The sequence below is a fragment of the Mastigoproctus giganteus genome, chromosome 5 (genome assembly GCF_048544385.1).
Source record: "Mastigoproctus giganteus isolate SK-2022 chromosome 5, ASM4854438v1, whole genome shotgun sequence".
Taxonomy (NCBI): Eukaryota; Metazoa; Arthropoda; class Arachnida; order Uropygi; family Thelyphonidae; genus Mastigoproctus; species Mastigoproctus giganteus.
Genome location: NC_143579.1, coordinates 175,326,661 through 175,353,932, shown reverse-complemented (window position 1 = coordinate 175,353,932; position 27,272 = coordinate 175,326,661). Strand labels below are relative to the sequence as shown.

At 34.3% G+C, this 27,272-nt stretch overlaps 1 long non-coding RNA gene across 1 annotated transcript in view; it reads left to right on the top strand.

Moving 5' to 3' along the window:
• LOC150085864 (uncharacterized) overlaps positions 1-26,769 on the top strand; it is a 65,159-nt gene extending 38,390 nt beyond the window's left edge. Inside the window, exon 3 of the long non-coding RNA XR_016546944.1 lies at positions 24,799-26,769. This is a non-coding gene — a long non-coding RNA (uncharacterized LOC150085864). The remainder of the gene's footprint in view (positions 1-24,798) is intronic.
• The last annotated feature ends 503 nt before the right edge of the window (positions 26,770-27,272 follow it).

Genomic DNA, 27,272 nt, shown 5'->3' with positions numbered 1-27,272 from the left:
CGCAAAGAGGAAGTTGTTCTTACTCGGCTCCGCATAGGACACTGTTCATATTACACATTCCTTTTTGCTGAGGGCCGATGACCCTCCTATGTGCGAGCAGTGCGGCACCATTTTATCGGTTCAACATATTTTATGTGATTGTACCAGTTTTAGAAATGCTCGTTTTACCGCTTTTAACCATCTGACTGAGCCGTATACACTCAGTCAGATTTTATCTGACAATGACCATGTGTCTGCTATTTTTAGATTCCTAAAATCAGTAAACCTTTTTACTCATATTTAAAAAAATCTTATTATTTTAAGATTTACTATTGTTACTTGTTTACTGATATTTGTCTTTTACAGTTTATACTTGTTTTTATACCCTGACTTAGTGACCTAATTCATTAGGTCACTGAATGTTTTACTAATTTTTTTGACAAGGTTTTGGCGCATTATAGCCTAAGTTGCTGATGCACCAATAAAACTCAATCAATCAACCTCCCCTAAACATTTGTACCAATATTTTTGAGACACCCTGTAAAAAAAAAAAAAAAAGTAAAGTGCAGCCATTATCACCCCACTGCAGGATGGAAGCCTCCTCAACAATTCATGCTGAGGGAAATGGGCCATAATCTGCCACGCTGGTCCAGTGCGGGTTGCCAGATCGACCGTATTCAGCAGTCAGGGGCTTGAACCCCGGTCTACTCAAAGAGCGTATGCTACTGCACTCCCGCTCCTGCCCACTCAGCTACGTAGGCCTTGTATAGGGGTCCAACTGTATTTATATTTAAAACAAAATTGTTTATGGAGAGTTCAAATCTAATTGTATATAAAGAACACAAAAAATGATTTTCTAAACAGTAAACTTTAATGTGTTAAATATTAATAACTATAAATGTAATCAGATATGAATGAACCCTCCCTACCAAACTGTGTTGTTTTTTTTTTTTTTTTTTGAAGAAAAAAATCAGAAGTTTTAGTTTTAATAGAGATCCTATTGTATTGCCATTTCATAATGTTTATTCTTCATTTTTTTTATAAATAGTTTTCAAATTCCATGTCAGAATGGGCAGAGTTAATGAGAATTTTATATTCTTTTCTTTTTGCTGCCTGCTTCACTTAAAGCCCCCCCCCCCCACCTTTTAGCTGCTCTTTCTCCTGTCACTATATTTTACCTCAGGAGGTTCACATCTGGTGATTATGGGCTTGGCACACCCAGGGTCCTGAGCTGGATATCATCCTTCTCTCTCTCTCTCTCTCTCTCTCTCTCTCTCTCTCTCTCTCTCTCTCTCTGGGTGGGTTTGGGTGGGTGGCTGGTGCAGCATAAGCCTCAGGCTTCCTTGCACTATATGGCTAATAATAATATGCTATCCAGCCTCACCTTTTAGCCATATTCTTGCATTATCCAAATTTATATACTTTTTGCATGCTGTTGTACATCACATTTCAATACTTTTCAATTTTGATTCTACCCAAGTCAATAACAACATGTAATAATATTTTTCTGTGCACAGAAAAAACAGTGCTATTTACAACTTGCAGTTCAGTTGTAAAATATCACTTCTAATGCTATAATTAATTGGCCAGTGCCTTTTCTCCTTACGTTTGGCCCACTATCAGAATAGACAAAAAAAAAAAAAACCTCCTCCAAATATGCTTCAATTATTTATTTTCACTAAAATCCATTATAGCTCAGTATGATTCGTTAATCTGTAGATGTTGTGTATATTGTTGTGGTATTGGGAGGTATATTGGCATTGGAATATTGTTTCATTGGAAGTGTGGCAGGTGTATTCTCTAACTACAGTAAGAATGCCTGAGTGTTTTCATGTGCATTCATTTTATTTTTCCGTGTGAATAGTTTTGCTTCTTTAAAAAGTCATTGTGAAATCAGTGAAAATTTTTTAACTGTATCATTAAATTCTGGTTTATGAAAATTCTTATTTCTGCATAGAAAAAATACATACATAAAATAAAGAAGGCAGTGTTTAATTACAGAGGATCTGAATTAGAGCTTTTAATATATGGGAATCAAAATAGTTTATTTTATACTCTAGTTTTTCTGAAATCAGTCAGTTTATCTTTCTCTCTCCCATGTATTTTTTAATTTTTCTGCTTGTGGAGTACACCTAATTCTGTTTTTACACGATAGATACGTTCCTGAAAAATACGTGTAAAAAAAATTCGTGTAAAAAAAGACATTGTATTTATGGAAGAAAAGAAGATTGGTTCCGGATCTAAAAAAATCATTAAAAATAATTTAAAAAAAAACACATAAAATATTCGTTTTAAGCTTATTATTTTATTTCAACAAAATACACATGTAATAATATGTAATTAAAACGTACTAAAATAAATTTGTATGCATATGAAATGAAAAAAAATTCTTCATGAACAAAAAAAATCTGTTTTACATATAACAAGATTTTATTCATTTTCCACTTTCTGATAATAAACGGCGCATACGTTTGCGTACGACTGGAATATCACTGCCATCACTAGAAATGTTGTGGACATCGTCTTCTTCCTCTATTAATGAAATTCTTTCTGTGATCTCTTCAGCAAAATCAGCACGAATCTCCTCTGGTGCTGATGTTTCACCGGTTTTACGAACGAATTCAGTTATTAATCGTTGTGTTCGTGTTTTGGTTAGTCCGTTATATAATTCTCTGTAAGAGGCTGTCAACAACTTCAGTTCGCGTTGAAACTTCCGAGCGCGTTCCTCATTAGGGTCATGTTTGACAAAATGATTACCTAATTTTCTAGCCAGTTCCAGACCTTCTTTTATTAAATCTGCATTTAGAACAGGATCATTTTCTTCATTATCACTACGTTCTGTGGGATAAGGAGTCCCAAGGACAACCTCTAATATTTCATCTTCGCTTAGGGCTTTGTCGGTTAACAATTCATCAATATCTTCAAACGATAGATCATCGAATCCTTCTCCACCAATTTTGTGTGCCATTGTAATGATGTTGGGAAATTCGGTCGTATTAGGGATGATGGGATCTTTGCTTTTTACACATTGTGGCCAAACCGCTTTCCAACACGCATTTAAAGTTGCTGGTTTTAATTCAGTTAACGCTAATCCAACTTGATTGATACAATCCATAATTGAGAATTTCTTCCACACATCAATGACTGTTAGTGTTTCATCATTCAGTTTGTCCAAAACGTGTTGGAATGTTCGTTTTACGTAATATGTTTTAATTGTCGCAATTATACCTTGGTCTAGCGGTTGTATCAAAGATGTAGTATTAGGTGGCAGAAATAAAATTTGTACATTTGGGTGTTCCAAGACAGAATGGCCGGGTGCATTGTCAAGAATCAGAAGAACTTTAAATTCGAGACCTTTCAAATTCATATAACGTCTGACTTCTGGGACGAAACATTTGTTGAACCATTCTGTAAAAATAGTAGTGGTCACCCAGGCCTTCTTGTTTGCCATCCAGTGAACAGGCAATTTATTGATATCTACACCTTTCATTGAACGTGGGTTTAGGGCTCGATTTACCAGCAGTGGTTTCAACATACGATCTCCTGAAGCGTTGGAGGAAAATAATAAGGTCACACGATCCTTAGCTACCTTAAAACCACCAGCAGTTTTCTGCGATTTGGCTACATACGTTCTGTTCGGCATTCGTTTCCAGAAGAAACCAGTTTCATCTGCATTCCACACTTGATCAGGAGTGTATCCTCCATCTTCAATAATTTTTGCAAGTTCCTGCGGGAATACTTTAGCAGCCGATTCATCTGCAGATGCAGTTTCACCTTTAATTTTTATATTATGAAGAGCATTCCTTTTAAGAAACCCTGTCATCCAACCTGTACTCGCAGAAAATTCATACTTTCTGTTTAACTGAGATGAAGTGCTTGGCTCCTTTTCTTTAATCTGTCTGTAAATTCTTAGTGCTGTTTGCTTGATGGCATTTCCATCTACTGGTACTCTTTTTTGTGACTGATCTTCTATCCACATTACCAGGGCCTTTTCCATTTTTTCCTTGACAATATCTCTTGTATATGATGATGAATTAACACTTACTTTTGTTCCAGAACATACCGACTTCCTAATTGCAGCTTCATTTTTCTTAATAGTTCTTACGGTAGCTTCATGTACACCAAAATGCCTTCCTACAGACGTAGCCCCTTGTCCAGTTGCAAGACGATCTAAAATTTGAATTTTAAGTTCCAAAGAAATCGCTTTCCTTTTCATTTTGGTAATAGGCGAATTATTCGACATTATATAAGGGCTACCGAAAAATATCTCAGTTATAATTAATAAAAAAAGGTATGAAAATTTTGTAAACTTACAATTTATTGACTATCGGCAAAATTAATAAATTTATATGTGCACAAATTTCACTAAAGATTCTTTCACTTTGAAATAGAGCTTACTACTGCATGTCTGCTGAAGATACAATGCACGAATACCGTAGATGTGCACAAAATTAATAAAAACGTTGATGATTCATAGATACCTAGACGTAAACATTGGTAAGCAAAAGCACGCGTTTCAAAACGCAAACACTAGCAGTTATCCAATCTATTGATGCGTGTAATATAGAAATGATACTAATATGCCACAAATAAAAAAAAAAATTTCTTAGAATTTAGGCAAAAAAAAATTCATAGAAATCGTGTTAAATCAAAATGACTCGCGTAAAAAGAGAATGAAATATTTATTTTGAATTCGTGTTAAACCAAATTCGTGTAAAAAAAGTTCGTGCAAAAACAGAATTAGGTGTACTATAATTTTGTATAAATTTAGTAATTTTATATATTGTAAATGCATAACAGTTATTTGTTAATAATTGCTTGCAATTTTAAAATTCTAATCAGTTCAGTTATGTCATTATAACTAATTATGACAAATATTTTACTATATTTACAGTGACCAGATTATCAGGGATAAAAACCTGTCAAAATGAATTTTAAAAAATTGAAACAGAATACTTCTTGATTGGTTGCTATGATGCAGTAACAAAGGACCAACTGGATGCTTAAAATAATTTTGACATCAAATAACATTTTTGGGACCAAATATACAAGGTCAACCGATGTTAACTTCCTGGGTTTTTTAGAGCATTCTAGTATTAACAACACAAAAATCCCGATCCAGATAAGTTATCTTTTATATAATAAACATTAACTATAAGAATGCAAAAATCAAAATTCATTTTACGACGGAGAGTGAGTAAATCACAAAGTAAAGAGGGGAGCAAGCAGGAAACTGATCTGAACATAGTAATTACACTGATCTGCATTTTAAGAAAAGTTATCCGATGTTTTACTGCTGGTAAGTAATTTGAACTACAGTTTTAATGAAAATTTCGAAGGTTACTTGAAATTTTCTCTAACATGTCAGGATTTTTTACAAATAAAAAAAAAAATGATGATATTGCAGAGGTGCTTCTGGTTTATTTGGTATTTTTACCAATTTTACAAATAGGCTATTTTTGTATAAAACCAGTAATGTCAAAGGCTACATCCTTTGATATTTTTGTTTTGTTGACAGTTTCCTCCTTTATTCAGGGCTGAGACAAACTGTTTCATTAAACCTAGTTTTATGTGCAGTACTTTGTTCTGATCCACTAGTGGCATCAGTTTGCCACTACTAATACTAAATAGTTCTAAATAAGCCAAATATAAAACTCCTTGACAATAAGTTCATTGGAAGTCGATTAATATATAAGAAATATATAAGCATGTGGGTGGACAGATAGAGAGAAATACTAACTCACAGATTTCTATTGGTTAAGTTTTAATTTTTTTTTTAAAAAACTGCCAAATATAAACTTGAATGACAACTCATCCACAGGGATTCAAAATATTACATTGGATGGACATGGTGAAGACAATAGGCCAATTTTGTTTCAGAATGTACTTTATCAAATGGGATCACATATTATCACGGCTTTATTCTAAATTTGCAACCAAGAAATTCCCCCCCCCTCTTTAAGAAAACAAATTAGTTATGTATGTAGTGTTACACTTTACACATGTTAAATTTCACAAGTCTGCATTTTAAGAAAAGTTCTGTGATGTTTTAATACTGATCTGAACTACACTTTTAATGGAAATTTTTAGTCACTTGAAATTTGCTCTTATTACATCAGGATTATTTTATAAATTAAAAAAATATAAAATATTGGTGATGTTTCTGGTTTATTTTCTGTTTTTATGGATTTTAGAAATTGATTAATTTTTTATTAAAATACTGATAAAAAAAACACGAAAAAAAGAAATGTCAAAGTTTATGGCCTCTTGTCAAGCATAAAAGGCAGCAAACTGGATTTCTTATATATTAGTCAAATTTTACACTTTTTTGACTTCCTCAGGCTTGTTTCAGTGGCTGTTCCTATTTTTTTTTTAAGCATTCAGCAGTAGTTGGCCATCATATTGACATTTCATTCCCCTTGGTACTTTTTATCAATTTCTTTTATATCCTGATGGAATCTTTCCACCTGCTCTAAACTACCTAAATTTTCTGGGAAATAGTTCAGATGAGAATGCAAGAAGTATACCTTTATTCATATTGCAGTCTAGCTTTCTGAACTTCTCCAGCACATCACTCACCATTATCTCATAATTTGGGTGTTTATTATTTCCCAAAAAAAAATGCATACTACATTTTTAAAGCCAGTCTAAGCATCTTGTTCAGTTAAGTTCATGGATTCTTCAAATACAGAGTTTAGAAGGTGCAATAAAATCCCTGATTTGATTTTTTTGTATGTAAGTGATGGAAATTTGGGGCAAACATACTTGAAACAATGTTCTTTCTTCAGAGCTTGAATGAATTCATTCATTAAACATGGCTTTATATGCAGAAATGGTAACACTATATTTTTTTGATCTAACTACTGACTTCTTTTAAGTGTGCTGAATGGGCTACAGGAATGGATGCATGTTTGTTTATATTATGTAGGAGAACTCCTTTGTGGCTTTGCTTCTGTAGGTCAATAAATAGCCTCCACTCTGTTGGTAGAAAACCAAAAAAGTTCATAACTGCAGGAATGTTTGCAGTGTATCATCGAGCTTTCTTTGGAAAAATGGAAAACTAATTATTTTTCTCTATACCGTGAAAAGACTCTTCCCAGGATTAGCAGATTCTTAGATTTCATTCTTAACCCTGAAAGCTCTGCAGACCCTCTGGGTAGATTTAAATATCTCACAAGGTCACAGAACTTTTTCTGTAAATAGCTTTGGTCCAGAGTTGTGAATTTCTTCATCATGATAGTTTGTCATCCTCTAAATCACAAACGTCAGAATCACGATCCGATGGCATATGTTCAAGAACAACTGGTGGAGGTTGTACTGGTTGTTGGGGTATACAATGGTCTGTTTGTTCTTTGCATTGTAACCTTCTACATTTATGAAACAAAAGTAGTAGTCATTAATATGAACCTGAAGTTCTCTCTATACTATGGGAATAGCAAATTTCATGGCTTTCTTTTTACAACAATTGCAAGTCCTTCACACATGTATGGCACACTTTATTGGAGGGGGACAACTTTTTATCCTAATCACCTAATTTAATTCCAAAATATGCAACATATATATTTTTTCTCAAATGATGTTATATCCTGCCTTTGTTTTGCCACAACATAGTTACTGCAGTTGTAACAAAATATATTTGGATTGTTCACATAACCAGAATATGAAAATCACATTAGAAGTAGATAATATTTAGCACAACTGCACCAGAAAACAACTAAACATGGAAGAAACACCTTGCAGCTTTATATGGATAACCTGACTTGCAGGTCTCAACATATCAAAAAACATCTGGGCCCATCTATACATGTCAGTCACAAAGGAAGTACTACACATATCATATACATGTGAAATGTATATATAAAAAAACAGTTCTTACTGTTTGAAAGAATGCTGTATGTCAGGGGTGGCCAATGAGTCTATCGCAGCTTTAATTTCGGTCGACCATGACTAATTTTAAATATACAGTCACCCCTTGATTTGCGCAGTCAGGTATACTACCAAAATTTTATATTGCGCAGCAGGTTTCGCTACCTGCGCATTATTATTTTTTTTTATGAAGCTTCAAAAATAGGAATGAAGAGCAGATTTTGAAAATTTATTTTTGTGTTTTTTGCATGATCGAGGATTTCATTGAAGGAGAAACACATTTCATCATAATAACAGAAAATCCCACAGAATTCCAGCTGTTGGTATTATTGCAAATGCAATAAGGTTGAGTTTAGTACCCGTTTATAATTAGATTGCACTAACCGAAAAGCCCAGTAAACCAGAAAGTGCAAATTGTTTTTATTGTTTTATGGTCATGACCTCCAGAAATAGCTTTAGAGAAATATCACAAAGGCATTCAAAACTGATTCTTATAAGGATATAACCAAACAGAGCAATAAACGGTGGTGTGTTTGTATGGTTATTTTGGAAACAACTTCCTCATTCGGGAATCCTCTTCATCAATTATCCTACGTTAGCTGTTCAGACAGAATATTTTTCCAGTTCACACAACTTCAAGTGTTTTAATTGGTAAGCATTGCTTTTGCTGATTTAATAACTGGATAGTACTTATATGTTAATTTAATACCTTTTGATTTAAAATGAATACTATGAAAAAGAGTAAAATATATCATTTTCGTCAAGAGTGGGAACTAGAATACATTTTTTTTAATGGTGAAAGAAAAATGTTGCTGTTTGATTTGCAATTGCTTCCGTAGCTATACCCAAAAAAGGAAATTTAGAAAAGCACTTCAACGCACTCCATGGTAAATACCAATCGGATTTTCCCACCTTAGAAAAAATAAATTAGAACTTAAATCCAGATTATTTGCACAACAAAATTTCTTCATGACACCTAATTTACAATCTAAAGCAATAACTATAGCTTCATTTAAAGTGAGTCATCTTTTCTTGCAAAAAGAAAACCATTTTCTGATGGTCAATTCATCAAAGACGCAATTTCAGAAACAGCAGATTCTCTTTTTGAAAATTTTAAGAACAAAAATGGAATTAAAAGTGCCCTTCAAGATATGCAATTATCTTGAAATACTGTGATGTGATGCATCGAAAAAATTAATAAAAATGTGAGCAAACAATTCCGAGCTCATACTGCAAATTGTGTACCCTTTTCTTTACAACTGGATGAAACTACAGACATCAGTGATACAGCTCAATTGCTCATTTTTATTCATATGATTCTGCCAATAGAGAAGGACTGCTGAGTATGGTTTCGTTAAAAGAAAGAACTTGAAGTCTTGATATATTTAACACATTCAAAATTTTATTGAAAAAATTAAATTACCACTATTTCAGCTCGTGTCAATAACAGCAGATGGAGCTAAAGCAGTGACGGGGCATCTTAACGGATTCATCGCATCGTGCCAAAAAGATGATGAATTCCCAGATTTTTTGAGTTACCACTGTATGATCCACCAACAAGTGGGCGCCTCCGTAGCCAGGTGGGCAGGAGCAGCAGTGCGTAGCACACGCTTCTTGATTAGACCGGGGTTCGAGCCCGTGACCACCAAATACGGAGGATGCAGAAAGGTCAGGGAATGACCACCGCATATCCCCGGAGCAATATGACCTTAGTTGCTAATGCTCCTAAAAACCAAATAATAACAACCAACAAGTGTTCGCCAGCAAAAGATTAAATACTAAGTGTTATGAATATCGCTTTCAAAATTGTGAATTCCATCAGAGGACAATCTCTTCAAAGGAGACTTTTAAAAATGCAACTCGATGAAAATGAACCAGATCTGATATTACACACAGATGTGAGGTGGCTGAGTCGGAGTAAGTTTCTACAGAGATTTCGGAGTTTGCTGAATGAAATTAAAAAAAATTTGTTGATCAAAGGGAAGATGATTATCAGCAGCTACAAGATATGGAGTGGTTGTGTGATCTGGCTTTTTTGGCAGATTTTAGCAGTAAATTAAGTGATCTGAATTTGGAATTAAAAGGAAAAAATAAAAATATGGGTGACATTAGTAGTAGTATTTCTGTATATAAATATCAATTTTTGTCAATGGCTAAGGATCTCAAAGAAAAAAAATTTGACCATTTTGCAAATATGCAAGGTCATTTGCAAATATATCCTGGTTTTGAATTTAATAGTGAGAAATATGTTTCTGAAATTGAGAAAGTTGTGGATAATTTTGAAACAGTTGAAGACATTGTTCAATATATTTCTTATCCATTTAATGTCGACTTAGATACGAAACAAATTGCAGAAAATATCGCTGAGAATTTTCACATGGAGAAAATATTACTTGAAAATGAAATTATTATTAATTTGCAAAACGATATCTTCCTAAAACCCAGATCATCAGAAAAGTACTTATGGAAATATGTTTGCCTGGAAGTGTACTCAAGTGTAAAAAAAATGTAGTGAACTTTTAAATTCCTGTTTTGGTTCCACATATCTATGAATAGCGGCCTTTTTGTATTTGAAACATACAAAGATTCGTTCTACTCTTACAGACTTGCAAACAAGATTCTTTACGGTTGGCCTTCTCACAGTACATCCCCGATTTTGAAAGCTTGGCAGATGACATGAAGACAAACTTCACATAAATTAAAATTTTAAATACGTATGAACTTAAAATAAGAATTCTAAATTGTATTGAATTTTAAAATTTATGAACATTTTTCAATGTGTGTTGATTAACTTTTTTAACTTGTGCAATGAAATTTTTGAGATGGTAGATCGCGGCACATTTTGAAGAAAAAAAGTAGATCGCATCACAAATTAAGTTGGCCACCCCTACTGTATGTGATGAGTAAAAACATTTTAGATTTTTAGAATTGGTACTTTAAGTACACCCAGAAGCATCATAAATTTTGGAAACATCACAAATATATGCAGACCAGTGTAATATTTTAACTTAATCACCAAAACACTTATCTGCTGCTTAAAAGATGTTAGTTTTTGTCAGGTTACTGACATACATAGTGTTATCTTCCACATCATCAGAAAAACATTTGTGGGCCAACAAATGGAAATTCAAGGATGAAGTAGTTTCCATCCCAAATTGTTAACTAACTCTTGGGGTGCAGACACTATATGCAGTCTTGTGTTGTCATGCAGTAGCAGTGTACTCTGTCTGAATAGCCAAGGCTATTTTCTGTGAATTGAGTCTCTAAATTCTTTCAGAAGTATGCAATATGATTGCAACATTCTTGATATTTTCAGTATTTTGAAAAGCAGAAGAAAACTGACAGTCTCAGAAAACAGTCTCATTACTTTTCCTGTTGACAGCATGGCATTAAACTTCTTTGAAGATGAACCAAGATGCTTCCATTGCCAAGTTGATTTGGGTCGAAAATGATGGACTCACAAATCATTCCTGAATTCCATTTCTTGAGTGATCTGTGGGTTCACCACTTTTAACAACTTATAAGATTTTTTTGTTTTGTAATGAAGTTATAAAACTGTAGGAAAAGTTAAAAGTCAATTTATAATCAGTTGCGACTTTCAGAATTGCTTCCAGTGTACATTTTACGTTTGATTTCTCTCTCATCTCTCATTGATGTTCAGAGAAAATGTTATTTCCATATTGGAATAATGACAAAGAATTTTTTAAAAAAGGTTATTAGTATACACCAATGAGCCAAAACATTATGACCACCTACCTAATATGATGTTGGTCCTCCATGTGAGGTGCCTCCATAGCCAGGTGAGCAGGAGCAGCAGAGCATGTGCTTCTTGATTAGATCAGGGTTTGAGCCCGTGATCCACCAAATACAGAGGATGCGGAAAGGTCAGGGAATGACCACCGCATATCCCCGGAGCAATATGGCCTTAGTTGCTAATGCTCCTAAAAACCAAAATAATAACAACAACCCCCTCCAAGTGCAGCCAAAACAGCTCATACCCAGCGAGGCATGGACACTACAAGATTTCTAAATGTATCTTGTGGTATCTGGTAACAATACGTAACCAGCAGATTCTTTAACTCCTATAAGGTCTGTGGTTGAGACGCTGCTGATCAGAGTTGCTGTTCCAACACAAACCACAGATGCTCGATGAGATTGAATGTCTGGAGAATTTGAAGGCCAGGGCAATACCTGGAAGTCTTCCTGTTCCGCGAACCAGTCTTGAACAATCCAGGCGGCGTAGCATGGCGCTTTATATCCTGCAGAAAGACAGCACTGCCAGAGGGGAAGACCGTTGCCATGAAAGGGTATACCTGGTTAGCAATGATGTTTAGGTAGGTGGTAGATGTCAGAGTGCCCGGCACATGAATGACTGGACCCAGGGTATCCCTATAGAACATTGTCCAAAGCATGACACCAGCTTGTTTTCGTCCCACAGTTCATCCAGGCACCATCGCTTCCCCTGGTAAATGAAGCACACGTACCCAGCTGTCCACATGGTGCAACAGGAAACATGATTCATTGGACCAAATGGCCTTCTTCCAATCACTCAAGGTCCAGTTTCAATGCTCACGTGCCCATTGTAGGCACTATCACCGGTGAATCGTGGTTAGCATGGGCACTCGCAGAGGCGTGCGGCTGCGCAGCTCCATTTTCAGCAGAGTTTGTTGTACTGTGTGTTGTGACACATTACTCCTGTCACTAGCATTCCAGTTACCACCTACACAAACCACAGATGCTCCTACAGTAGTTGCGCTATACTCGCCCTTCTGTTGCGACATACCATCCAGGAGAGCCTTCACTCACCTTGAGCATTGATGAGCTGTGGTTGTCCAACACCTTGCCAGTGGTTCATGGGTCCCCCCCCCCCCGGACCACTTTCGGTAGGTATTAAGTATTAACCAGAGCTGACCGTGAGCACCTGACCCAGTCGTCTGGCCATTACAATTTGGCCTTTGTCAAACTGCTTAAGTCTGTTGTCTTTCCCATCTGAAAAACAAGAGTAACACTGATTAACGGAGCTCAGTATCAGGTGTTTTTTTACTGTGTATCAACCCGTGCATGTGCTGTAGTTTACCTGCAGTTGCTTCGATTTGCATAACAACTCGCTGGTCATAATGTTTTGGCTCATCGGTGTAGATTGGAGACTTTTGACCATTGCTCTACTTAATTATATTTTTAATGAACAGTACCGATTTTTTACAGTACTGTTCATTAAAACAGATTTTTATTTTATTTTTATTTTACTAAACTGATTTTTGTTTAGTAAAATAAAGAGTGAGTTGTGAATAAAGACACTGCATCCAAGTACCAGCTCTCAAACGAAAAATATAATTATTGATGGGATGCTTTCGTATAGCAAGGAGTGGCATTTTCATGTTTGCATTCCTGGTGCTTTACACAGTAGTTTTGTAAGTTTTTTTTTTTTTTTTTTTGTTTTTAGTGAGCTTTTATATCAGCACAACCATTACGTCCAATACCTAATTTCTTCTATACTCGGCATTTGCCTTTGTCGTCAAGATGATCTTTTTTGTTAAATATCCATTCCTTCAAACATTTTTCCTTATAAACATTCATGCAAGGCATTTCATTTAACTCAGCAGCACTGGTGCTTGCTCATCACTGAACAGGTAACCTTAAAATAATGTTCCCATATTAACTATTAATCAATGATTAAAAATCTTGCTTTTTTTCTGCCTTTGTAAATATTGTCAGACTTCTACTGTAGTAGTTTGAGGCGATTTTCTTATGGTTTCATATAGAAATTGCATGCAGGAACTTATCAGGTGACCTGCTACCATCTTTGTAACTACAGTAGAATCTTGATTTTCTGGAATAGATGGTAAAAAAGAATTCCCGGTTAATCCAAAAATACAGTAAGTCCCCGACATACATAACAGATACATTCCAGGACTTACGTAAGTCGAGTTTTACATAACTCCGGGAATGACTAACAAAATATTGCTATTATATTTCTGATATGACAAAATTACAAAAACCACTTAATATCCTCAGAATAATGAAGAAAAACAGTTATATATTTTTAATTAGTTTAATTAAAAAAATTATCTGGGGGACAGAGGTGAAGTTGCCAGAGTGGCACATAAGAAAAGAAAACATAAAACAAAAACGCATGTTATTGTACTGTAAAAACTGATATGTATTTCATAGCCTTGTTTATCATAGTTGACTTCATTGGTGCTGATCGCTTCACTGCTTCTCGTATTCTGTCTGTCTCCTTTATTGTGTTCACCGTTGCCACTGACAAATCTGAATTCGGTGTGATATTTGTTAATGTTTGGCCATTTTCATACATCCTTATTATTTTAATTTTCTGATCCAACTGAATCGCTTCCTTTTCTTGATAGATTTACTAGTACCACTGTCACTTATTCTCTTAGTCGGCACCATGATAATGGTCAAAGTGAAATTTTCTGTAAAGAACTTCACAGGGTTAAGGCATAAACTCACAATTATCACCCCACGAGAGTTCACATTTTAGTAAAGCACATTTCTGGAGGTTACTACCATAAAACAATAAAAACTATTTGCACTTTCCAGTTTATTGGGCTTTTCTGTTCGTGTATCTAATTATAAATGGGCAGTAAACTCTATCTTATTGCATTTGCAATAATCCCGATAACTGGAATTCTGTGCGTTTTAAGTTACAGTATTATGAGTACAGTTAAGTGTGTGTGTGTCCCCCTTCACTGAAATTTTCAGTCATACAAAAAATATATAAATAACATAATGCAAGTCCGAAGTTACATTAGTCGGGGACTTACTGTATCAAAAAATGTTCAGCAACCTACATAAAAAGTATGGCAATAGATAAAAAACAAAAAAACTTACCCCTCACTACTAGCGTGTCCAATACGATGCTTTCCTTTATTTTTTACGATGTTGATTTTAAATCTAATAGCTTCCCTTTATGTTTTACAGTGTCGCATATGGTTTGGTCACCAACATTATAATGGTTCATTAGAGAATTAACGGATGCACCGTTTTCAAACTTTGAATAATTTCAAGTTTCACGACTCTTGCTTTTGCCCATCATTTTCGCGATTTTTAAACAAAAAAAAAAGTTACTATTAAAAAAAATTCCGACATTCCTGACATAAATAACGAAACAAATGCCTTATGTGATGCAAAGAAACAAAACAATCGACGCAACACACTAAAACAAACTAAACTTTTTTTTTTTTTTTTTTGGAGCGGGGGATTGCAAGATAATAGGCACACTAATCTCCCAATGACTACTTAACGCCGCTTCTTGTCCCTTATTTACGACTTGCAAAATATCTGTTTATAACTATTCTAATTATTACTTGAATTTTATGATTTCTGGTTGATTTTTTTTTTTTTTTTTTTTTAATTTGGAGTCTTGAAGTGTCTTGGTTAATCCAATCCTGGTAAATCGAGAGTCTGCTGTATTTGGCTTTTTACTTGAAAAATGGCATGGTACTAGACAGTCTGGTACCATGCCTTCAGAGGTTTTTGATTTTTAATTGCAAAAAAAAAAAAAAAATTTAACCAATACTGTAATTAAAGAGAGAATGGCTGGTTTGTTGGCCAGACTGGAAATGTTGCATAGCATTTCCAATATTTGACAAGGATGAACTGTAAAAGCTGTGTACCTATAGTTCCAGAAGTTATTTTTTTTTTTCTTGCAATTGAGTAATTTATATTTTTTGTTAATTTTCTGTAGCTGTGTTCAGAGGCGGATTTAACGGCGGGCCCGTGCCCTGGGCCCCGACTTCTGAAGAGCCCCTCAAAACCTCAACTTTACACTTTTTTATAATGACACCAAGTTTGGTTTCATATGTGAAATTTTAATTACGTACAAGTTTACAATCGGCGGCAAAACCTGATAGTATGTTTATATTCGCTTATTTTCATTATTTCATTACTGCGCTGCATACTATACACATGCTACACTGCATAGGCCCCGCGCGGCTGCGCTACTGCTCATCAGAGAAATAGAATCGTATTTGCTCCTTTGTACTTAAAGGTTCTCCTGCAGTGCAGACTTACGATATATGCAAATACAGTACGCATATATCGTATATCGTTGAAATTATATTAAGATAAAATTAATTCCTGTTGTTACATCAGCGTCTGGATTTTCGTAGTTTATGAATAATTTTTGAATTTTAATTAATCATTAATTTATTGCACTATAACGAAAAATCTCTTCTCTAGTATTCTAATCATTCAAACTATTAAATTTTATATTTTTCTTTTCATTGATAGGCTACCAATGGTAGCTAGAAAAATGAAACGACATCTATCAGGGGCTGAAAAAAGACGCGAATATAATATAATACATATATTATATTCAAATTTTATTGGAAATAAAACATTAATAGTACATAATATTTTTTATTTATTTAAAAAAATGGTTAACATGTATTTTTATTTTCCCTATCTCTCTTTTTTTTAAGGGGCCCAATATTTTCTTCTGCGCCCGGGGCCTCAACCGACCTTAATCCGCTTCTGGCTGTGTTTGTACTGGCACAAGTTTCCTATGTCCGTGGCTATAAAATGCTATGGTTTTGTGTACCATTTCTCGCAATTGTAAAAATATACACTTTACACAACCTCCTACCTATGTTCAATTAATTAGAACCCTGCTCTGCAGTAAGTGTTGTTTATAAAATTTCTGTTTAGAAACTTTTGTTTCCTTACAGGGAGTTGCTTTTAGCTGCACACTGCTCTGGATCACTGCCAACAATGCTGATTTCAGTTTAATTTGATTTCTAGTTGGTTTTGGTGTACATGTTGTTTATGTGCATTTCTTATCTGAGTGATCAATTTTAGTTTATCATGTCAGTAGTTTCGACTTCACTTTTTTTTTGAAATGGTCTCATGATCAAGTGATAATAATGCAAAGTCAGCTTGTGATAATAATGTGAAGGGGAAAAACTTCTAATTGGACATTATAAAAGATTCAATTCAGGAGAGTGCTAGTTTTACACCATATTAGATGGTTTTTGAGCTGAAAATTAACAGTATCACAAGTTGTTATTGTAAATACAGTATACATGTAATATTCCATAATTTTAAGGTTGCTTTCCTTATATTTTCTTGAACTTATACTGTATTTGTGTTTTTCTTGCATAATTTATATTTAAAGGCTTAAATGTTTCCTGCTACATTTCATATTGTTATATAGAGAAATAGTGCCTTAAAATCAGCTAGGAACACTGGCCATGCCAACCAGTTAAAATTATTTACGTTTTATATGGAGAAATTTTCCCCCAACTCCACTTGATGCAGAATCACTTAGTGCTCTGCTTGTGGGATGTCTGTAATGTGTTTTTAATGATATTTATACACATAATAAGCAGAATATATATGTGCTGTTTGAAATTTCACTCACTTGATGATCTTTTAATTGGAAAAGAGAAGAGAATGATAGATTGATGTTTTTGTTCTGTCTGAAATTTTTTTTTTTTGAAAATTTCAGTAAATTTTCTTTGAAAATAAAAGGTATGAAACACAGCATGTTTTAAAGTTTTTAATTTTTTATTAAAACTTAAACAAGTACATACCATGAGTACTTCAATCCATTTAGGAAAGATGAAATATTGGCACTGTTCAATCAGAATTAAAATAACAAAAAACATTTTCTGGAAATTAAAAAGAAAGTTGGGCACCTGTCAGGTGGTGATTTGCCACCATTTTTGCTACACTTTGCAGTGCTATCACTGTCAGAGTAATGAATGGGGAGAAAATGAAATATTCAGTGATTTATTTTATGAACTTATTAACAATTACACTGGTCAACACATAAAATGTTACAAAAACTCCCAATCTTAACTAATTTTATGCTGCTGAACATGAAAACCACATTAAAATTTGTCAATTGACTATTGTTTTCGAATTACAGTTGGGGTCTTATATTAGCAAGTTACTCTACATTATCAACTATGGCTTTCAGCAAAATGCATGGCAACACTGCAGTTTCAGTAACCACCACGCTCTTATGTGATCGGCAACTGTTGCCTCGCTCTGCATCACGTGATAAGTTTCCCCTCAAAGGCATCTTCAACTCTGTTGCAGTAATCCTTGAATATAGCTAGGTACTGAGTTATTTCTTCTCAGTTAATGGTTGTTCTCTGTGAGATTCCTACTTTTTGTGCAGTATTTTTGTTGTGTCAGATTAATGTATCCTGTAATTGTGTGACTAATCCAGATGACTTCTATTATGTATGTGGAGAACCAGTTACGTTAGCTTCAAGAAAGCATCCCTTAACTCGAGCCATAAAAAAAGGCATACTTCTTATACTTTGGGTGTAAACTAGGACAAGAACTGGGCTCCACACATATGCTGCACTACCTGTTCATCAAATGTGTGGGGTAAATCGAAAGGAATGTTTTATGCCTTTCACAGTGCCCATGATATGGAGGGAGCCAACAAATCATGTCACAGACTTACATCTATATGGTGCCTCCTATTAGAAAGGGATAACAATGAAGAAAAAGTGGACAGCAGTGTAATCAAATATACCATCTACAATTTATCCCATGCCTCGTGGTGAACCACTACCTATTCCTGAACCACCCGACCATTTTTCTATACGCTCTGATGAAGATGAAGACACTAATGAACATCAACTTGATATAATACACAAAGAAGTACAGCAGCCATCTATGTCAAGGGATTCTCCATTTTATCCAGACCTTCATCCTTCTGAAACAGATAAGTTCACAGAAAGGAAGTTAATGATCTCATCAGGGATCTCGAACTGCCAAAGAATAAGGCAGAGCTTTTGGTCTCGAGGCTACAACAGTGGAATTTTCTAGATCAAAGTGCTACTCAGTGTGGTCTGCAGACCATTGGCCGTCCGGGACGAAGTTTCAATTCATTGCAGATGTTACCGATACGCGACGATTTGCATTTAAGTGCCAGGCTGCAATAGATTGGATATAAAAAACTGGTCCTTCTCCACAGATAGTTTGAGAAGCACTGTTCTAGATCATTATGTGAAAGTGACAATATTTTGTACTCGAAAGTATGTTGTAAGTATGTTGATGGTCTAATGGCAGCAATGAACATGAGGCACATTCTCGAAGAATGGTGACTATTTATAGACGCTTCTAAGGTTAGTCTTAAGGCTGTGTTATTACACAGTGGAAATATGCTGCCTTCAATATCTCTTGCATATGCCGTTCAAAAAGAAACGCATGCAAACGTGGGGAACATCCTCTTAGGTTGTACACTACCAGAAGTATGTGTGGCAGATACGTAGTGATTTAAAGATAATCAGCATTTTATTAGGACTATGAAAGGGTTACGCTAAGTATTGTTGCTTTCTCTGTGAGTGGGATGGTCATGCCAAGGATATGCACTACAAGAAGAGGAGTTGCCCTCGACAAAAGTCATTAACACCTAGAATGAAGAAAGTATCATTTGAACCTCTGGTAGATCCAAATAAAGTTTTGCTTCCACCACTCCACATCAAACTGGGACTCATGAAAAATTTCGTGAAGGCTTTGGAAGTGAACAGTCCTGCATTCACATACTTGCACAAGAAATTCCCAAGACTTAGTACGGAGAAGATTAAGGCAGACGTTCTCATCGGTCCACAAATAAGGCAACGTTTCAAAGATGAACAATTCAGATGTGTCCTTAGTGATCCCGAGAAATCAGCATGCAAAGCCTTTCGAAATGTTTCGACTGGTTTTCTAGAAAATGTTAAAGCTGGCAACTACAGGCAGCTCAAGGAGTATCTCATTACTTCTTACAAAAAATGGATGCAACATGTCATTGAAGATGCATTTTTTGCACTCACATCTGGATTTCTACCTGCCACACTGTGCTGACGTCTGCAGTGAACGTGATACCTGAGAACACCTTCTGCATCAAGACACCGTAGTGATGGAACATAAATACAAAAGCAAATTGTGTGCTGCCATGTTAACTGATTATTGTTCAATGATGAAAAGGGATGCTCCCATAGCTGAATGTAAGCGAAAAGGTCCCATGTTTGACCCAGGTATGTTTGTAGTTACATCTTAATGCTGTATAAATAAAAAAAAAAAAAAAACTACTTTTCTCAAAAACAAGAGCCAGTCTGCCATTTTACACTATTTCCGTGTTTCAGCAACACAAAATCTATAAAGTAAACTTACTTTCATGCCTGTAACAAGATATGACCCAAAATTTGTTGTTCAGTATTATAAAATGATTCTGATTGCCCTAATTTTGGCTGAACAGCCACACAACATGTCAATTAGTAGGATATGAACAAGTGGAATATACAAGTTGTCAATGCTATAATACGAAGGCTTTGTACTTCAACAATGTTAGGGTTAAATGCATACACACATATTGCTATTTATTATAGTAATGTTAATTTCCTTGCTATGGAATAAAATCTTATTCCAGAAAGCCTCATAGTATGAAAAATTCAAACTGTGACATTGTTAGTGTAATTGCCTTATTACTGTGTAGTTGAAATTTTAAGAACAAATTTGTGCACTAGGCATCATTAATATAATATCTCATTGTGAAATTCTTCGTGATGAGTTGTGAAGTATTTTGCAATATGAGATTTTGTGATGACAGCGTTGTGTTCCTACTCTCTATGCAGGTTTTATTGTACCCCTCACCCCTCCACAAGCATTGCAACATAGACACTAGTTACTAAGAAGAATTAAGGAGGATTTTGCAATAACAATGTTGTGTTCCTACTCACTATGCAGGTTTTATTGTATCCCCCCCTCCACTAGCATTGCAACTTATACACTGGTTACCAAGAAGCATTAAGGAAACTATAAAAACTTGAAGATTTATTATAGTTTTCCTGCAGAGTCATACATTAACTAATAGAAACTGACGTACATTCTTTGACATACATCAGCTTCTATTAGTTGATTGTCATAGTATTTATGTAACTAACAGACATGTAATAAAGATAATATTCAGTTGGTTATACAGCCAAGTGAAAAGTAACAGTATAGAAAAATACATTGATATAATTTTCTTTTTAATGTGTTAGTAACTAACATTGAGGCTTGTGTTTGATTTCAGTGCAAGCCAATAATAGCTCAAGAAGCTTATTGCTTGTTAACAACTAATTAGAAATAGGCACAGACAGTTAAGTAACGCTGTTATACAACCAACCCTGGCTTTTCTTTTGCTTTTTGCCTTACCACTGTAAAGGCTGAAATTGAAGATTGGGTTCATTTTGATGTTGATACTAACTCTGTATAAAGATGACTTCTTCAACAGGACCCATATTATCATTTATCTTAAGGCAAAGTCCTTGCTATTTTAAAACTTCTAATAAATAATTTGGCACTGTGCTATATTCTGAGCAACCATTTACAACCATTTAAATGCAGAACTCTGCCAGTCTCCATAGCACTAGCATCCTCAGTAGAAGTCCCAGTCTTCCAGAAAACCTTGTATCCACGCCTATCATGAGCTCCCTTGGCTGCCAGATTTCCCACATTAATCCCACTGAAGTTTTGTAGGGTGTGGTGATCACCAGTCTCTCTCTTTGTTGCCCAGCTGGTCCTGGATACCTGAGAACACTTTCCACATTCTCATGAGTGCCGATGCCATACTGGGTGCAAGTGGTTCTTATGAAAAAGGCAGCTCAACACACTATTAGGTAGGTGGTCACTGTTTTCGCTCATGAATGTAGATCACAATGGCACCCTATAAACTGAATCAAGATCCCTGACATACAGTTGGAGTCATTAATTAGAGACCATGGTCCTCTTGATCCTGAATCTCTTGATGACAATAAAAAGGATACTGGAGCCTGCCACAATCCCTGAGAAGTCTCAGCATCCCTACAGCATATGCCAGGTGGGCAGAAGCAGCAGTGCATAGCACACACTTCTTGATTAGACCAGGGTTCAAGCCCGTGACCACCAAATACAGAGGATGCGGAAAGGTCATGGAATGACCACCACATATCCCCGGAGCAATGTGGCCTTAGTTGCTAATGCTCCTAAAAACCAAATAACAACAACCTACAGCTTATGAAGCAGAAGACTGGATGAGTGCCCCCCTTCCCCTCTTTCTCTTCCCATGTTAATTTGTAAGGGTAAAACTATTTTGGGGAAAAGATCAGCAGCCTTTCTCCTTTTCTTTAGTCTAATTGTTGTTCTGTTTATCATTTATCTGAACAAGGTAACATAAAATATCTGATTCTGATAATTTTATAATTTATAATACAATGTTGCTTGGATAATTCTAAATTGCTTAATTCAAAATATTCATTATTTTGAACTACACTGGTCAACAAAATGGCACCTTATTTTTGTCAAGAATGTAAACACTTTTATAAACCAGTTTTGCACATTGATTTCAAATATGTTCTCAGTTTTTTCTAGCATGTGTAGTTTTCATAATACAACTACTGATAATATCAGTACAACTTAATTAAGACTATTACATTACAAAACACACGAAACTGGTTACAATTACTTTTTTTTTTTCTTTCTTTCTTTCTTTTCACTTTTTATAATTTAAGCCCAAGACACTGTACACATAATTAAAATAATGCAGTGCACAACTGTAAAAAAATATGTTCAATTTAAAAATGCTTTTTTGGGTGATTTCCTTTGGTACGCTATACGGAATGTTGTGATAGGCACAACATCCAGCTACAGTCTGTCAACATAATGTTTTTTTCAGAAACATTTATGATGATTTTTCATCAACTTAATATTTTGATGGTAATCATTCCACTGCCTCACTCACCATTCAAAGTTTTCTGGAAATAAGCCTAAATACAAGAAATGAAGTTTCAGCAACATAAAACACCCCATTCCTTTATATGCAAGGGACCTGTGGTTACCCAGAAAAGTTTTCACAAAGCCATTTGAAAGTCTGCCATGCCTTTAGTTCTAATACATTGAGGTATTTTTCAAAGCGTTCATCCTGCAGAAACTCTCTAATTTGAGGTCTCACAAAGATTTCCTCTTTCATTTTGCCAGCACTGATCTTTCATTATTTCTCACTCAATAATGAAATCCTCTCACATTCATCTTACCCATCACTTTCACAAAACTGTTCATTAGGCCAAGTTTAATATGGAGAGGGAAAAGGAAAATTTTCATTGGATTCACTAATGGAACATAGTGCACATTACTTGTTCCTGGCTTTTATGTGTTTCTTTGAGACCAGTCACATCTGTTGTAGAATGGTTGTCCATAGGCATAGAAACAGCAATATTTTGTGAACCCTCATTTCATGTCCATTAACATATTAATGACTTTGAGGCCATTACAGATATTTTATTGATGAGTGCTGCTGTACTGAATTGCTTTGAGTAGAGTCTTCTGGTTAAGCATGTCTGCTTTAGGTGAACAATATGGATGGTTGATATCATGGAAGTTGCAGAGTGAGAACTTGTGTGTACTGTTGCAACAACAGATGTGAGTGGTTTCTTTTCTAAAAATTTATATTCTAGTGAGATGCTTTGATGTTCTTAACCAAGTGTTTCTGTTTTAGTCTCGAGGCAAGACATTCAGCTTTATCTTTGGTGGGTGCTAAATCTCTAATATAGTCATTCAAGTCATTCAACTTGCCTTGGGTAAACAGCTCTGTTTCTGAGGTCTCCACCATTCACACCTTCATTGCATTCCATTTTGTCTTCTGAAGAAACTGGGTCTACAGCATGGACTAATGAATTAGCATATTGTTGTCACGAGGGATTAGTCTCATTACTGAATCCAGGTTTGGCTAAACAATCTTGTACTTATCTTTCACTCAAAATTCAGCCACCCCTATCTTTGGTGGGTGCTAAATCTCTAATATAGTCATTCAAGTCATTCAACTTGCCTTGGGTAAACAGCTCTGTTTCTGAGGTCTCCACCATTCACACCTTCATTGCATTCCATTTTGTCTTCTGAAGAAACTGGGTCTACAGCATGGACTAATGAATTAGCATATTGTTGTCACGAGGGATTAGTCTCATTACTGAATCCAGGTTTGGCTAAACAATCTTGTACTTATCTTTCACTCAAAATTCAGCCACCTCACGTTACAAAAGTAACAATCGCCAATGTGGTCTTTTGGCTCCCTTTATATCATTGGATCAATTTGGGGAGGGGTGCTAAAGCAAATGACATCAATTTTTTTTCCTTTTGTTCAGCCAGTTACATAATTTATTTGAACAAACAGTACAGATAATGTGGTTCCCATTCCTTGTTCTAGTCACCTAGAGAACTGGTAAATTTTAAAAATATCCCTTATGATTATATGCTATTGTTATTTGTTTGGGAAACAGCTGTACATATAGTGATTTTTATAATCTCAAGCCACAATGATGAACATGTTTCAGTAATTCACCAGATCTTACCTGAAGCAAATCATAATTAAATTATGAAATAACAAGGATATAGATATATTTAAATACTTACATAAATGTGAATGTATAAATAATAATAATATTCACGTAAGTTGGTCAAATAGGTATGTGAGTGGTTATAACATTCTCATCACGTTCCTGTAGTTGACCTCATCACAAAAACTAGTGCTTGAGGAAAACTGAAAACAGATTTCGAATCTGCATCCAAAGACCTATCTAGTACACAGGTATATATGTGTGACCTGTGTAATGCAAATAGTATTATTTATTTAGAAAAAAAACATTATCAAGAAGCATTCATATGCAACCATGTTATAAAATGCTGAATATTCCAAATGTAAAAATGGCACTGTCATAATTTATATTAGGAATGCTCTTCAAAAAACATTCATTTTAATCTGGAGCCAAAACTCCTGATTAAAAAAAATAAATAAGCTAGAAGGGTTAATTGGTCCTTTTTGAACATTTTAATTGCAGCATATTTTAATTTTTACATTTTGCTTGTTAATTGATTATGGAAGAAAATGAGTTCTGTGGAAATATAATTTCTGATTTCATTTTTCTGTACATTAATTTTTTTATTCAAAATATTTATTTAATTTCTGTTTTTTAATAGGCATTAGAAAAATCTTTTCGTTCTGATATTGAAAGTGAACTACGAATTAAAGCCTACCCTGATGGAAATTCTCTCAAAACAAATAATTCAGTGTTTTCAAGAAAAAATAGAAAATCAAAACCAAAACTGAAGTGACATTTTATTTTATAATTGTGATAAGGTATTTTGTATTGTTTAGTTCTGAAAGAAATATTACAGAAACAAATATTGTTTTGCTTATTCTTATTGATAAAAAGGTATATTTAAAAAGTGTGTGTGTGTGTATATATGAGATATATTTTATAAAATAACGAGACTAATTTCAGACACATTTTTATTGGTATTAATTATTGAACTTTATCTCTGTCAGAGTAGTTTCCTTGTTAAGCTTTTCTCTGTCAATGATGTCACTACTGCTGAAAACAACTAACTTTTCTTTGATTTAACCTTCAGAATGCATCACATTTTTAATGTTCTCAGTGCTGAGAAATCTGTTTTCATTGAATTTTATTTTTCAACTTAGGAAAGAGGAGTTGCAGTACATCATACTGTGATACATGAGGTTGATCTTTTTTTTTTTAACTGTTTTATAGAAAGCATGATGGGAATGGGGACACATGACGAAAAATGGGAAAATCCCTTAATTGTTTCTAAATCTTAACTGTTTAATGAATTCTGAATACATGTTGCTATTTATTAAGAATTCTTCTCTGATTATGTAAATTTACTTTGACATTTCACACAATTAAAATTTTTTTTGAAAAGGAATGCTCTTAAACTCTCCTTGAAAGGTATAACAGGTTAAATCTTTTGCCATTTTTAGTCTTGACTCAAAATTTGTGAAACCATCTCTTCTGAAACATTCTGCATGTGTGAGTATTCTATTAAAATACATATACAACTAAATGCAGTTAAAGTGACATTTGGAAATACAACTTTGCTATAACATCATAATTCAGTCACGTAAGAAAAGTCCTCATGTAAAATGTGGCATTTTAGCTCAGTTACAACATAAATTAAAAATTGTAGGTTTTTCTATAACGTCAAATTTTCCAATGAACTGAACTAAAATGCCACAAATCCAAAACCAGCAGGCATGGGTGATGATGTGGCATTATTCATATTGATGTTACTTGTATGTATTGGAGGCTTTGATTATATAAACAAGTCATTCCTTGTGGCTTGTTTAGTATTGTTCTGCAAATTGGTTTCTTTGTAAACAGTGTCTCAATATGTAAGAAATTGAGAATCTTGAAAGTTTGTTTTCCAGGAGTAAACTCTTGGGAATTTAGTATCACCCACCTCTGCTCAAGAACATCATTTTAATTTTGAATTGAAGTCAGTTGTCATCATTCTTTTGCAAAGATTAAGACTTGGTTTTTATGCTATGAATTACGGTACATTTTACAATGGACAGCAACCAAAAAAGTTTTATGTAAAGGATAAATTGAAAGTTAGTAGAGAAATAGAAAATACAGAAGAAATGCATTGTTTGGTCATGAATTTAATTTATTGAATCCGAATGGTGCATGCAATTTGGAATCGAAAACAAAAAATTATTGAGTCATTGGAAAAGAAGTTTAGCAACTGGTTGGATAAATTGATTTAATGTATATTTGTAAATAGTGTGCACAATGCCTATGAAAGAAAAACCATATTTAGCGTAACTGGAGTCATAACTGTGTGTGATGTGTATGAATTTTATATCTGTTAATTAGAGTATATTAAATTTTTACTAATTTCAATGTAATTTAAAAAGAAATATAAACCTCTGTTATAAGGTTTCTTGGTTATAATGTCAAGAATTTTATGATCCCATCAGTGATGTTATAACCAAGGTTTACTGTAATTGTTTTCTTTAGTTGAACTCTTTGGTAATTTAGTTTAAAGTTCGTAGTCTCAGAATAGCAATATCGTCTCATCCTTTGAATATTTTAATTGTCTTAAATTATTGGACATCACTTCATGCATCATTCTTTATCTTTCCTGCCTTCTTTTTAACATTTTTAAGTCAATGAAGGATATTAATTCTTTTTCTGGGAAAAATGATTACTTGTGATAAACAAAAAGAAAACACATGTATTACTTAAAAATAGCCAGCAGTAAACTATTGTAATTCTTTCACGAATAGTGTCATTATTTTATTAAATGCCAGAACGTGTTGTTGCAAGATACACACATACACCGAATTGCAGATTTGGCTAGGTTTTTGAGTATGTAATAAGGCACATTAAAACATTTTTCAATTCCACAGTGATTGATAAGAGTGGTTTTTTTTTTGATTTTGTGTCCTACAGATCAACTTGCATCATTTTTTTTTATTTTAGCATGTAATGAATGATAAAATGGGATAAAAATTATTACATTGTTTGCAAAATGGATATATTTTATGTGGTGTAAAGCAGAATGAAATGCTGAAAGCAGTATTGGACGTTTCTTAACATGTTTAAAACCTGTTATTAGAATATCCCTATATCCTTGACTTCACAAGAATA